The sequence below is a fragment of the Rhinatrema bivittatum genome, chromosome 12, assembly GCF_901001135.1.
Source record: "Rhinatrema bivittatum chromosome 12, aRhiBiv1.1, whole genome shotgun sequence".
Classification (NCBI taxonomy): Eukaryota; Metazoa; Chordata; class Amphibia; order Gymnophiona; family Rhinatrematidae; genus Rhinatrema; species Rhinatrema bivittatum.
In genome coordinates, this window is record NC_042626.1 from 47,877,652 (window position 1) to 47,892,222 (window position 14,571).

At 45.0% G+C, this 14,571-nt stretch overlaps 1 protein-coding gene across 1 annotated transcript in view; it reads left to right on the plus strand.

Moving 5' to 3' along the window:
• LOC115073633 (corticotropin-releasing factor receptor 1-like) overlaps window positions 1-14,571 on the plus strand; it is a 246,210-nt gene that overhangs the window by 37,252 nt on the left and 194,387 nt on the right.

Sequence of the window (14,571 nt, forward strand, 5' to 3'; positions counted from 1 at the left end):
ACACAGAACCGTCGGTACCTGCTAAATGGACCTCTCGCCGCTCCTTCTGCCGGATCTTGCACCACCTAAGGTGCAGTGTGGGCAGCTCCTAGAGGAATGCCATGCAGCTGTGCACACCCGCACCATAGAGGGGAACTGTGTGTGTGAGTGTGAGTGTGTGTGTGTGTGTGTGTGTGTGTGTGTGTGAGGGAAGTTTGCACCTCTGCTGCTCAAGCTGTACTTCTTCTATGGTAGGGCAGTGGGGGATAGGGTGACACATAGCTCTATGTTCTAAGGCTGAGCCAGTTGTGATTTTACTCTCTCTGCGTTTATGTGCCGGTGGTCACACTTTCTTTTGTGGGCACTTCCTGTGGGGCCCAGAGAGGAGCACATGCAGTCCATTCATTTCAGAACTGCAATCTATTTTTAATTCTTGATGGAGTTTTACTGCTGGTAAAGGATCAGGTCTGTAGCTGGGGGTTATTATTGACTCTGGTCTAACCCCGGAGGCCCTTATTGCTAGGGCACTTAGAAAATGTTTTTGTAACTGTGACAGCTGCAACAGCTCCGTCCATTATTCCATCAGAAACATTTTACAGCTATGCCTAGATGATTGTAATGTGCTATATTTGGGCTTGCAGAAGATCCTTAGACTTCAGAGAATTCAAAATTCGGTGGCTCATTTGTTATCAGGCTGTTAGTTTTTCGGCAGAATATCTCCCCAATTTTACGGGAATTAGATTGGCTGCCAGTTGCTTCTCGACGTCACAATGCTACAAGGGATAGGTCCTGCATACTTGAAATGAGTGAAATATGTGCCAATGAAGGCGCACTATGAGTGCCAAGACACATGAACGAGACTTTTATTGTGAGGTGCCATGTTTGTGGAATGACCTCTTGCTAATATTCATTTCTCCACCAATCTTATGGCCTTCAGACAGTTGCTAACAGCATGGCCTGTGTTCAGTGCATTAAGTAGGGCTTTTAGTTGTTAAAACATTTTGTTAAGTATGAGTAAATACCCTTTTACCTTGGCGGCAGTTCTCGTGACGTTTCCGGGTTGTTGACTTATTGATTGCGGAGATCCTAAGGGTATTACCGAGTTACATTTGATCTAAGTTAGGGGCTAGTGTTATGTTTTGTTGTGCTTTGATATTAGCTGTTGTCAAGGGCTGGTATTGTACTTTCTTTTTATAGTAATGGTTATTTTAAGAGTAACCCCTTGAGTTATATTGTGATTTCATATTAAGGTCATAGATTTCTTTTATGTGTGGTGGTGACTGAAATTGTTTTATGTCATAACTAGTGAAAACTGCCCTGCATTGCTGGGGTTGCCTGGTCCATAACAGCTAGAACTGTTAAAATCAAACAAAAGTGAAAATGATAAATATTGATTTATTTTGCTAAAAAACAAATTGGTTAGTCTAAAAGGTGCCACCCACCTCTTGTCATTTTTGCTGCTGGAAGAGCTGCCTTATGAGGAAAGGCTAAAGAAGTTAGGGCTGTTCAGTTTGGAGAAGAGACGTCTAAGGGGGGATATGATAGAAGTCTACAAAATCATGAAAGGACTTGAACAAGTTAATGTAAATCGATTATTTATTCTCTCAGATAATAGAAGGACCAGGGGGCACTCCATGAAGTTAGCAAGTAGCTCATTTAAAACAAATCAAAGAAAATTCCTTTACACTCAATGCATAATTAAGCTCTGGAATTCATTCCCAGAGGATGTGGTTACAGCAGTTAGTGTAACTGGGTTTAAAAAAGGTTTGTATAAGTTCCTAGAGGAAAAATCCATAAACTGCTATTAAGGTAATTAATAAGCAGTAGTAGCTTTGATTTATCTAATGTTTGGGTACTTGCCAGGTACATGTGACTTGGATTGGCCACTGTTGGAAACAGGATACGTGGGCCTGTTGGACCCTTGGTCTGACCCAGTTTGGCATATCTTATGTTCTTATTGCACCAGGATAACACGCTATCCTTCTGAAGATCTTTATTTTGTTAAGTAATTAATAAAAAGCATATAGACACTTAGGGAACCTCTCTATAAACTACATTGATTGTATATTAGATATCGCTCATTGCCCAACTCTAGAGAGCACTAAATAACAATTGTTATAGAAGAAGATTAGAAAGCGCTGGTTTCAATACAGATCCCTGGGGTACTGCACTATTTGCTGTCCTCCATTGAGAGAACTGAGCAGTTAGTCTTACTCTCTGTTTCCTGTCTTTTAACCAGTTCACAATCCATAACAGTGGTGTAGCCACAGGTGGGCCATGGCTCAGGCTCACTCATTCAGAGTTGCAGAAGAGGCCTGCAGGATGACTACTGCAGTTTCCATCCCGAGGCAGCCAAAGAAGGAAAGGGCAACCCTGGGATCCCCATCCCACAGTGGCCCTCTTCCCATCCCATGGTAGCTGAAGAAGGGGTCTGGCAGTGCCTGAAGAAGACACCTTGTGTGTGGAGGGTGGGGACCTGGTGTGTGTGTGTGTCTGTGCATGTGTGGGAGCCTGTATGTGGAAGGGAGCCTGTGCACGTGTGTGTGTATGAGCCTGTGTATGTGTGCCTGCCTGTGCCTCTGTCTGTGTGCCTGAAAGACAGGGCTTTGCAGAGAGAGCATAGGTACCCGGCATTGCTCAGGTTGTCTGGTTCACAACTGATGTACATTTTCAAAACCAAACAGAAATAGGAAAGCCAAATATTCTTTAAATGTATTGACAAATTAAGAGAACAGCCTGTGTGTGTGTGAGAGAATGAGCGAGCCTGTGTTTCTGTGTGGTTGCCTGAGAGACAGGGCTTTGCAGACAAAACATATTGTCTTTGCACAGTGCACCTTCCAGTATTCAGGGTGCCACCTGGTGGCCACAGACAGACACAACAGTGTGACCGACCGACACAAGCCTTTTATTTATATATAGATGAAATGGTCTCAAGTCTGTGTTCATAAGTACATAATTTTATATGTTTTATGCTAATGGATTTTATTTATGTTTTAGCTGCACCCTTCATGAGCTTTATGAAGGGTGGCTAAGAAACTGACTTAAAAAAAATGAAATTTGTTTTTTGCACCGGAAACACCCTGAGCCTCTGTGAACTGCCTCCAGTGTGTCCCTGCAAAATCTGGTAAGGAAAGGATGGTCAGTAGCACTGAAACTGTCCAGCAAAACAGCAGCGGTACAAATTAATCAGGGCTTCAAGAAAGCACTGGGGAGACCAACACCGTGATGGACTCTGGCCATGCTTGAGAAAAATATGAGAGAAGGGAGATCAATTGAAAGTCCCAAAGGGGAAGTTGTTGTTGAGGGGCATTTGAGAGTTTTATAAGTGCATCTAGGAAAAGAGGCTAAATCTCAGCCAGGCAGACTGGATGGCCCATTGTGGTTTTTATCTGCTGTCCTTTACTATGTTACTTAACGTCATGATCACAGATGCACTACGTGCACCGCCGCTCTCCTGCACCTTCTGCATCTTGCTTACAGTTTATTCAAACATATGAGACTCAGTCTTCTTGTGGTGGAAAAAGGCCACAGCTTTATTATCTAATTAACAATAACATTGTGATGCAGGAGTCGCCCTTCTTATCTGTATAGAATCGCCAGTCCAGGGTGCCACCCGCCGTGTCTCCTAGCAAGACGGTCCCTTCCACCGACCCCCCCCCCCCCCCCGCCGTGCTCCTCCAGGCAAGGGGGCCCCCATCCAGGCCTACCAACTTTGGCCTGGTCTCGTGCACCCGCCTAAAGCTGCGACGTGTGTATCAACAGTTGAATATTGCAATGAATAACAAGAGAAGAAGTAATGAACAAAAGAGTCGTATTACAAAATACCATTATCAATAACAGGTTACTATACGTTATTCTTGTAACCCCATAATTAAGTCCACCCTCTGGTTGTAAATCTCATTGTTGCTGTTCCTACGGATAAATCTCAACAGCTTAATTGGGGGCTGGGTGGGTGGGTTTTGGATGCCGCTGCCGCAAAAGAGAACGATGGCGACGGCGACCCGTCCTTTTTCTCAGGGCCGCAACGCGCATTGATCGCGCGTCGCGGGCCGGTGACGTTGGGGGGGGAGGGCATGTAGGTCGGGGCCACGCTCTCGCGAGAGGCCCCGGCCGACGTGCCCCTGGAAACCCTCTCTATGCCGGAGGGGAGCAGGGCGCGCTCCCAGTGCCCAGCGGCGCCGCCATTAGCGGCAGGCTGGCGCACGGGGTGCAAGCCCTTGTATATTTAGCTGGATAACATTAAACCCAACCGGTCATCTTTTGAATATCACCGGTTAGGTTTAAAGTTATCAGGCATGTGTGGCCAGATAACTTGAGACTTAAACATTATATTCAAAAGAATATTAACTAGTTAAATGGTAATGGTTTGGCTAAAAAAAACCTGAAGTACAGTCCTGTGGTCCAAATCCCATCCCCCTCCCAATGTTTAACAAATGCCTCTGCTGGCTATGCACCCCTTGTGAAATCAAATCCCTCCGAAAGCACATAAAACAATGTGATGAGGTCTGAAAGTCAGCCTCCCCGGTTCTATAGAAAATATCCATAATGTCCCTCCTCTTCCTCTCTACCCCGTTCCGTGAGAAATTCAGCCCTTCTGCTGAGATTTCAGGGCTCTGGCCTGATCCTGGCCACTTTCAACGCTGCTATGACTGTCTGGCGAAAGGGGGAGGGAAGGGAGGGAATCACCATAGTTACGCCAACGTACTCCGGAAGACTTCACAATTAATTATTGGCAGCTTATCAGAAGGGTCTACACCCCACCTTCCAACATGGAGTTCTGACGTTGACATGAATATGGACCGTAGGTTATAAATCTGACCTCTTGGCTACTCCCCCCCCCCCCCCCCCATACCTTTTTTTAATTTGTTGACTCTCTCTCCAGTCCATTTTATTTTCTCTCCCTCCACCTGTGAAACTAAATGGCATTTATCTATTCTTGATCATGTGGTTTCAGATTAGAAAGAGCATCCCACTGTTAAAATGATGCGATGAAGTAATCCATATTTTACGACGTTTACCAATAATGTCAAAGAACAAAAGGGTCTCCTGCAGAGCCGCTGCTGCAGTTTGAAAGGACCCCCGCTTTCTCCATAGCCTTCAGACAGCGAGTCAGCTACCTGACAACGCCTTGCATTTTAATCTCACACCAGACTGCATGAGGTGGGCAACAAAGCCACTCGCTTTTCAGTATCTGATTCGTAAAAGAAACATATTTTCCTTCTGTGTGCATTGGCTTCTTTGCAAGCTGAGATACCTTTCAACTGGACCAAAATAAGAATTATCCCAAGATGATCTTGTATGTGAGCTTGCCAGTCCACTGGGATCCCTCTTTCAGGTGTCATACATCATCCGTGTCGCATCTGAAGAAGGGACCTCTGCGGTCTAGAAAGTTACTACTACTACTTAACTTTTCTATAGCGCTACACGACAAACGCAGCACTGTACAAACATACATAAAGACAGTCCCTGCTCAATAGAGCTTACCAACTAATACAAACATACAGGGCAAGAGACTTGGGGCATTTCATAAAGCAACACAATGGTTAAAAAGAAAAGAACATTAGTTAAGACTAAAAGCCGACAATCAGGCATAAGATTTAAAAGCGGTTTCAAAGAAGGTGGATCTTTAGATGGGATTTAAGCATGGCAAGAGAAGATGCATGATGCAACAGTTCAGGAAAATTATTCCAAGAATATGGTGTAGCCAGGTAGAAAGCACAGAGTCAGGAATTGGCACTGGAGAAGAGCACAGATAGGAGCAACTTGTCCAATGAGTGGCGTATATGAGGAGGGGTGTAGCAAGAGATAAGAGAGGAGAGTTAGTGAGGTGCTGCAGTGGAGCTAAATTTAGGACAAATTGCAGTGGAAAAATGACTTGCCGGGAGACCTGTGAGGAGCAGGCTGCAATAGTCTAAGTGGGAGGAGATGAAAGAGTAGATAAGGGTTCTGGTAGTGTGTTCAGAAAGGAAGGGATTTTGTCAATGTTTTAGAGAAAGAAACGGCATAGAGTTTTGGGTTTGTGTAGAGAAGAAAAGAGAGGAATCTAAGAGGAACTCCAAGGTTGAGGGCTGATGGGACCGGGAGGATGACCATGTTATCCACCGAAACAGAGAAAGGAAGAAGAGGGGAGTTGGGCTTGGGGAGAAGTTAAAGAGCTCTGTCTTGGCCATGTTGAGTTTAAGATGGTGGTGAGACATCCAGGCAGTAATGCAGATAAACAGGCTGAGATCCGGGACTGGATTTCTGGTGACATTTCTGGTGTAGAAAGGTAGATCTGGGAGTCATCAGCATAAAAATGGTATTGAAAACTATGAGAGGAAATCAGAGAACCAAGGGAATTAGTATATAGTGAGAAGAGAAGAAAGCCAGGAAGTCTGAAGAGGGAATTGAGTGTGGCAAAGAGATGGCGAGGGTTGGATGTAAGAATGACAATAGAGGAGGAACCATCAAAGAAAACGTTTAAAGTGCAATGGGAGAGGTAAGAAGAGAACCAAGACAGGACAGAGTCCCAAAATCCAAGCAAGCACTGCAAGGACTGCTTCAGATGAATATAGAGGGTGAAAACCATACTGGAGTGGATCAAGAATGGCTTGAGGGGAAAGAAAGTCAAGACAGCGATGATGAACAGCATGTTCAAGTTGTTTGGAGATAAAAAGGAGATGGGACAACAGTTGGCAGGACAGGTAGGATCCAATGAGGATTTTTTTAAGGAGTGGTATGGTTACAGCACATTTGAAGGCAGCAGGAACAGTAGCAGTGGAGCGTGATAGTCTGAGGATGTGACAGATGGAAGGGATGATTGCAGTGGAGTTGGAGCTGAGGAATTGGATAGGGACTGAGACAAAGGAACAAGTAGTGAGTTTGGAGGAAGAGAGAAGATGAGCAGTTTCTTTCACTGTGACTTCAGGAAAGGAGAGAGTAGCAGAGGTTGAGGAAAGGTAGAGGAAAGAAGTGGGGGAGAGGCAGGTAAAGGGGACCAGGTTGAGAACTCAAGACTAATTTTGTGAATCTTGTCATGGAAGTAGTCAGCCATAGTCTGGGCAGAGAGTGAAGGGGAGGAGGGAGGCGAGGGAAGATTGAGGAAGGAATTGAGAGTAGCAAAGAGATGGCGAGAGTTGGGTTTAAGAGTTTGTCAGATGGACACAGTAGTCTTATTTGGCAAGTACAATAGGAGATACTTATGCAGGAGCTCATCTTTGGATAGTTCTTGCACTGGTCCAAGAAAAGGGATCACAGCCTGCAGTGCAGTTTTCTACAGGACCAATATAGCTGGTGGAATTTTTTCTCTGTGCAATAATTCCTCAGTGGTGAAATGCAAATATATCTGGACACGCTTTACACTGCAGGTCTGCCACAGCCTAAATATTTTGTCACGGAAAAACAGAGAAATCTTGAGTCTTGCAATTTTTTCCGGGGAAATAACCCCAGGCCCCATCCTCCTCCTCCCGCTGTGCTTCTCTGCACCCCTCTGTGTCAATCGTTGATCCTGATCTGTCTTCAAAGAACCAACACCAGCACCAGCAGTCTTGTCATTGCACACTGCCGTGTCTATCAGCTAATTAAAGTTTCATTATTATAACAATGCAGGGTTACTCTCTGCGGGCATTTCTCACACAGGCTGCCTGCTAGCAGAACAAAATGAGATTGAATGGATGGCAGATGCTCTGAAGTCCTTCTTCTAATCCTCATCTGCAGTCCTGAAAGGTCCTGCAGACAGGTGGTCACTTAGCCGCTGATATTAGGGACCAGGCACACTGCAGACTGCCAGGAAATGCACGTGCAGGGATTCATGGGGATTTTTCTACCCACAATGCACCGCAGCCGCCAGGCCCGGAGTCAAGATGGCGGTGCCCATAGGCAGAGGACTTGGGGCAAGGGGTTCCCTTCCTTCTGGAAATAACGGAACAGCAAGGGTGAGGAGGTGAAATCAACGTTTTTCGGGAGTACTTTCAGGATTTGGTTGCCAATGCCTAAATCTGGCCCTGACCTGCAGACCTTGCATCTGCTGTGGTTACTCCGACATTGCCCCCGAAATAGAGATTTTAGAAAATACATTTGGAAAAGTTAAAACTTGCGCGGATGGGGAAGGGGCAAGTGAGGATCACTTTTAGCCCCCCCCCCCCCCCACAGCTTTTCTTTATGATTTTGGGGGCTTGGAGGAGTGAGGGGTGACCCAGAATTATTTTTCAATTATTTGTGGGGGCCAGGGGGGGCTTTAACTTGGAAGTTTTGGGCCCCCGAGGGGCACAGGGTGCTGGTGGGAGAGCCACTGAGACCTTTATGGACACTCGGGAGGAGGGGTGGGAAGGACCTGACAAGGGCGGCTGTGGACATCTTGAAATCTCCAGACCGGGATTGCGAAGTTCCAGGCTGTCGCAATGCATGGAAAGGGTCCTGGGCAATTTTGCCACAGATGCTAATGAGGCTGCCGGCGGCCTGCCCCCTGCGGAAAATGTACTCCCTAGGCATCAGACTGACTCCGCTCGAGGCTGGACAGGGGATGCCTTACCTTAATCTGATTCTGCTATTATTATTAGTGAATTTGCTCACAGTATCCTCTGAAAATTAATTTAGTTGTCTGTAAGACTGTAGATTAGGCAGATTGAAATTCATTTTCTGGAACCTTCTACTGCTGGGCTTTGTTTTTCTTGCTTAAAGATTTTCTGTTTAGATTTCATTTGCCTTTCTCATTGGGTCCTCCCCATTTCTGAGGACTTCCTAATGAAAGTGAAATTAATTAGTAGTAGTCCTGTTAATTCTTGACAATATGCAATAGTCTGTTTTGTTTTGTTTTCTTTCTTTTTTTGTGATGGTGGATACATTTTTACCACTCAGTTGTTTTTCTTTTCCTCTGTTAATCTTGAAATATTGGAGCTGTAAATGATTCCGCCACTTCCAACTGATGGATTACATACTTAGAAACTGATAAAATACGTTTAAACAACAATATAGTAAAACATAAAATTGAGCAAATCAAATGGTCCTCTTCCTCTCTGGGTAGAGAGGCTTTTAGATCCCCTTTACCTAAACCAACCCCAGCTCGCCATCCCTCACATATTTCCCATATGGACCTCTCGGCCTGCTTTCCACTTGCGGCCCCTCTCCAACTAATCCCAATCACATCGTTCCTTGCTGAGCTTTAACCATGACCTCTCCTTGGCTAGGTCCCCAGCCGTTTTGGAAGCCTGGGGGTAGCCGCTCCATGCAAGTCACCCCGGTCTTCTTAAAAGTCTGAAACAGCTGTATCTCTGCTGTTAGGGTTGTCACCGTCTTTCCATGTAAGTTACCCCAGGGTTTAACCAGTAGTACAAGCCTAATGTTAGAAAGTAGAAGGAACCAATGAGGACGGAAACAGAAACTGACTTGGAGAAGGGAGAGATATCCTACAAGTGCTCACGTTTCTGCAGCTACAGCTGGGAACTGTCCTTTGCATTGTGGACAGGAGTAACTGGGCTGACCGGATTGGCCAATTGGTCTTTATCTGCAGTCATCTACAAGCTTATTACCTAACAGCTATGTGCCTCGCCTCTCAACCTCTCAGCAGCAAAAGAACAACATTCGGAAGGGAAGGAGCTTATATGTGCAATGAGCCTCATTCTGTTTGCAGCAGCGGTGTTCTCACTGCCAGGAACTTTTACACAGTGGAGGGGGACATCCAACTGTGTAATCCAATTTATTACCCTAAATAAAATCCCATTCAGCCCTCTGCTGCTAAGTCGAGTGTTGTAGGGGGGAGGAGGGAAGTGTGGCCAAGGGTCTGAGTGGCGCGCCAACAGCATAAGAAGAACATCGCAGCAGACAGTGACCGTGCATGAAGTGATCCTGTCACCTGCCAGCCACTTGGCAGGAATGGGGTTTTCTTGCATTAAGTGAGAGCCAACCCTGAATAGAGAGGAGGGAGGGCATGAATGAGGAGAGGACCTGCAACTTCCATCTCCCAACTCTGTTCCTGGCGTGCGAGAAGCATTGCATTGGCACATTCAGGGTGCCAGGGCGTTATTAGACTTATTTCTCGCTTTTCCTACTGGAGTACTCTGAGCAAGGTACGGGATTATCGCGTGGCTTACATACGTATGATAGTGATGCCAGACCAGACCACATGTCCTTGCCAAGTCGAAGGGTTCACTACCCCAACACCCTGACTGCTTGAACAGGTTTAGCAATCAGCTGAAGGGAAAACCATAGCCCTGTGCCAGAAATATCAGCATCATGATATATTGATGCCAAACGGAGAGAAGAGCGGGTGCCTGTGCCAGCGAACAGTCTCTCTCCGTCTCCCTGGGAAACTATAGTAAAGTCTGTCAGCGCATCTTGCAAAGTGGAACATATTAATAGACTGACTCTATTCCTTTGCATCGCGTTAGAGATCCCAGCCTGAGGACAGGGGCAGACCTCTGGACCCACACGAATAAACTTTACACGCAAGACTGCAGTCTGAGGGTCAGCCCGTTATCCTTGAAGCTGGAGCTCGTTCTCCGAAGCTTTCCTCTGTTCCTCTCTCCCTGTACAGTGATCTTGGGAGCTCTTGAAGTGCTGAGGCAGCTGGCACAGGAGCCAACTTTCCCTGCAGGCCTCCCTGCTGTAATATCTAAGAATAATGAGTTTTTATGGGATATTTTATAATCGCACCTGGGAGGTACTGCTTGATCTTTCCTCCATGGTTAATCAAACAGGATAACCTGTTGCTAGAAAGCGGAACAAGGCTGTAAAGGCAGAGCTTAAGATGAGCGATCATCATTAATGCACAGGGGAAACTGTTTATCTGACTTATTTTCCTGAAGGCACCACATCGTTGCTAGATGATCGCCCATTGTCTTTGGTCTTCCTTCGGAGTACTCCTCCCTACAGCCCTGTGCCTACTGGTGGTAGTATTTATTTATTTATTTATTTATTTATTTATTTATTTAAAGTCTCTTCTATACCGATGTCCGTTCGCACATCGCATCGGTTCACAAAAAACAAGAACTTTTGGGCGGAGCCCTTACATATAACAGAAAAATACAATTAACTTTTGGGTGGAGCCCTTACATATAACCGAGAAATACACTAAACAGGGGAGTGTATAAAAACTGACTAAGCAGCGTAATATCAAAACATCGATAAATAGATACAACAAAAACTATTTACATAACAATATACATAAATAGCAATGTACAAGGTACAGAAATCAGCGGACATAAGGCATTCTTATTCATAGATCGATGGAAAAAATTACAGAGGGAATTTATGTAATGGGGGGTGACATGGGGTAGGCTTGCCGGAAGAGCCAGTTTTCAGGTTTTTTTTTGAAAGGTTTCGTCTGGGTTGGGGTTTTTTTTTTTTCTTTTTTAATTCTGTGAGCTTATCAGGGCCCTGGCTGTGACGGGCACAGGCCAAGCGCAGCGCGGTTCTAATGGCTGAAAGAAATCTGGAAAGTAAGTGTAGCCCCCATCCCGTCCTGGTCACCACGCGAGACCCCCATGGCCGTCACTGGGTCCCCATACAGGGCGGGCCCTTAGGGTTTGGTCTTTCAGGGGCTCTTCTGCCCACCAGTCAGTCACACCAAAAAAAATCACTCTTCACGTCAGCAATCGTTCAAATAAAGTCTTTATTCAGAGAAATTCCAGTAAACAGCGCGCACAGGATAGCGCACCAATACTGTAAGAAAATTCTACCACACAGAAAAACAAAAATCACAGTCCCTTTCCATCTTTCTTCAAACAGGTCAGCTCTTCGGGCAGGTACCCTCCACCACCCGGGCCCTCCCAGTTTCTGGTAGCTGTAATCATTTCCTTGGCGGTCCTTTGCTCTTTCTCTCTTAGAAGCTCAGGCTGATGGTGCTTGGACCAGTCTTTGAACTGGGGGACTTTCTTTCTCAGGTGACCCCCCTTCCCTTGGCACCTCCTGGTACATCGCTCCACTAAACTCTGCAAGAACGTCTTCTCTTTCTGTCCCGCTTCTGAACTCCCAGGAACTTCCACCCTGGAATGTGGCTCCTCCTCTTAAATCTTTATGGGACCCGCTCAGTGTGGGAGAAGGCCCTAGACACCACTCAGGACTCCTCACATCCTCGACAGCTCCCTTACTCACGAGAGAGATGGGGTTTTTATAAAACTAGTTTACCCTTTCCAATGGGGAGTGATGCTGCTCCTTACCTACCATGCGATGAAGTGAGGGGTCATGCAATAAGGTTGAAAGTGAGTAGACACAGGAGTAATCTTAGGAAATATTTCTTTGCAGTGAGGGTGCTGGATGTGTGGAACGGCCTCCCAGTGGATGGATTCCTCTTAGCTCAAGAATACTCCAAGGCTCTGCATTACTGGCTGCACTCTTTAACATCTATTTGACTCCATTATGCTGACTTTTAGGCAGCCTTGGGATACAGTACAAGCTATATGCAGATGATATTCAGTTCTTTTTTCCCCTCAAGCAATCATGGAATCACACCGAAGAACACATTTTGTACTGTTTGTCTGCCATGCATAATTGGCTTGCTTTTAATAAACTTGCACTCAATATTTCAAAAACTGAAATCATGATTCTTCCTGTTTTCCCTTTTCGTCCATTCTAGATAAAATTTTATTCAAAAATGATTATATTTCAATCTCAAAAGTCGTTCGCAATTTAGGTATTCTCATAGATCCTGCTCTTTCAATGCAAGAACATATCAAAATGTTGATACCAACCTCATTCTTTAAGCTTCGTTTATTACATAATTTGAAACCATTACAATTTTGCAATTACTTCTCTTTTCTGGGCTTGATTAATGTAACTCACTTTTTCTTGGTCTCCCGGCTTAAATAATTCACCCACTGCAAATTATTAAAAGTTCTGCAGCAAGACTATTGACCAGATCACCCATTCGTAACCTCATCACTCCCATATTACAGTCACGTCTCAGGTTATCAATTGCATATCGGATTCAACACTCTTCTTTTTAACATCTCTTCTCTGTGGATTGCAGCCACTCTGAAAGTACTCACTCCAACAAGAGTTTTGAGATCCTCAAGCCAAGGTCTGTTAGATGTTCCCTCCCCTGGAAGAAACTAGAGAGCGATCCTTTTCTATTGCAGGTGCATTCTTTTGCAACTCTCTTCCTTTTGAGATCAGATTAATTAAAGAGCCCAGATTTATTTTAAGAAAGCACTACAAATGTACTTGTGCTAGAAGGCATATGCAATTTAATTGTCTGATGTTTGTCATCGTGCACACTAATACTTTGTTTTATTTGCTTTTATATTACGCTGTTATGTTTGCTTTTGTCCTTATGTAACTTGATTTCATGCATTTCATGTATTTTGTACCCCACCCTGAACGCTGGAAGGGTGGGTAACCAATGTTTTAAAATAAATAAATAGTAGAGACAAAAACAGTATCTGAATTCAAGAAAGCATGGGATAAATGCAGGGGATCTCTAAGGAAGTGATGCTAAATTAATTGGGCAGATGGGCAGACTGGATGAGCCTTACGGTCTTTTTCTGCCGTCATGTTTCTAAGTTTCTAACATCACCAATAGATAGGCCCATTGCTTCCATTAGGCAAACGAAGTGGTCACCTAACCCACCAACTCTCACCAGGTGGCTGCAGACTTGCCAGGGTGAACCCTTGGCTGCCGGTGGAGGTTGAAGAAAAGAGGAAAGGCACCTCAAGGGGAGGATGTTGCTGGGGTTTGGGTGGGGGGGATTGCAAGGCTGGAAGGTTTGCCTAGAGCACCTAATACTCTTGCACTAGCCGGTCTGGTGAGACCTCTGATTTTGTGAGGGCCCTCAGAGCGGCTGAAGCTCGTAGAGGGCAGGTACACTTTCCTAATTAGTAAAAGGGGAAGCCCTTTACATAAGTAAATAAAAATTTTAAAAAAGACAGCAGCTTCGGCACAGCTGCTGAATAATCTCATGCACAATTTTATTTCCCAGCAAAAATGATTGTAAGGTAATCTCATTTCTGGTATTATCTCCCAAACAATGAAAGAGCAAATGATCATCTGATACACTGACTTAATTAGCTACCAATGGGTATTGCAGACAAATTATTTCTATCTACAATACACATTGTTTGATGATTTAAATTGATGCTTTTATAAGAACAAACAGATGTGGGTTTTTGCTGGATTAACACGCTGATATACCAGTGAGACAATATATCAGATGATCGTTTGCTCTTTCATTGTTTGAGATACCTTGGTGTATAGGCAAGCTGTGTTGGGCTTGGTTTATTATTGTGTCTCCCACCTGAACACCATATTCTAAAATTCCCAATTCTGGTTTCGTTATTGCTAGGCTGCTTTTTGTTCCTCTGGGACTTCTTCCCTTGCACTGCTAGAAGGGAGTAGCATTGATGTTGCCCCTCTCCCACACAGGCGTTCTGTTGTTGCTGCCTTCAGCTCCTCTGGTCTGTGTGCATATTGGTTGTGCAGTTTTGTAACATGCCCCGCTTGTGTTGCTGTTGGTTGAAGGCCAAATATGCCTGTCTTGTGTCATGCTGATAAGTATCCTTTTCCTCATCCTCCAAGCCTTCCTGTGCTAGGTTACTCTGTGTAATGCAGTTCAGAAATGTCAAGGTTTCATATCCTAGGAGGGGTGGCGTGGAGAGTGAAGTATCCTAGTTTTCCTTCCT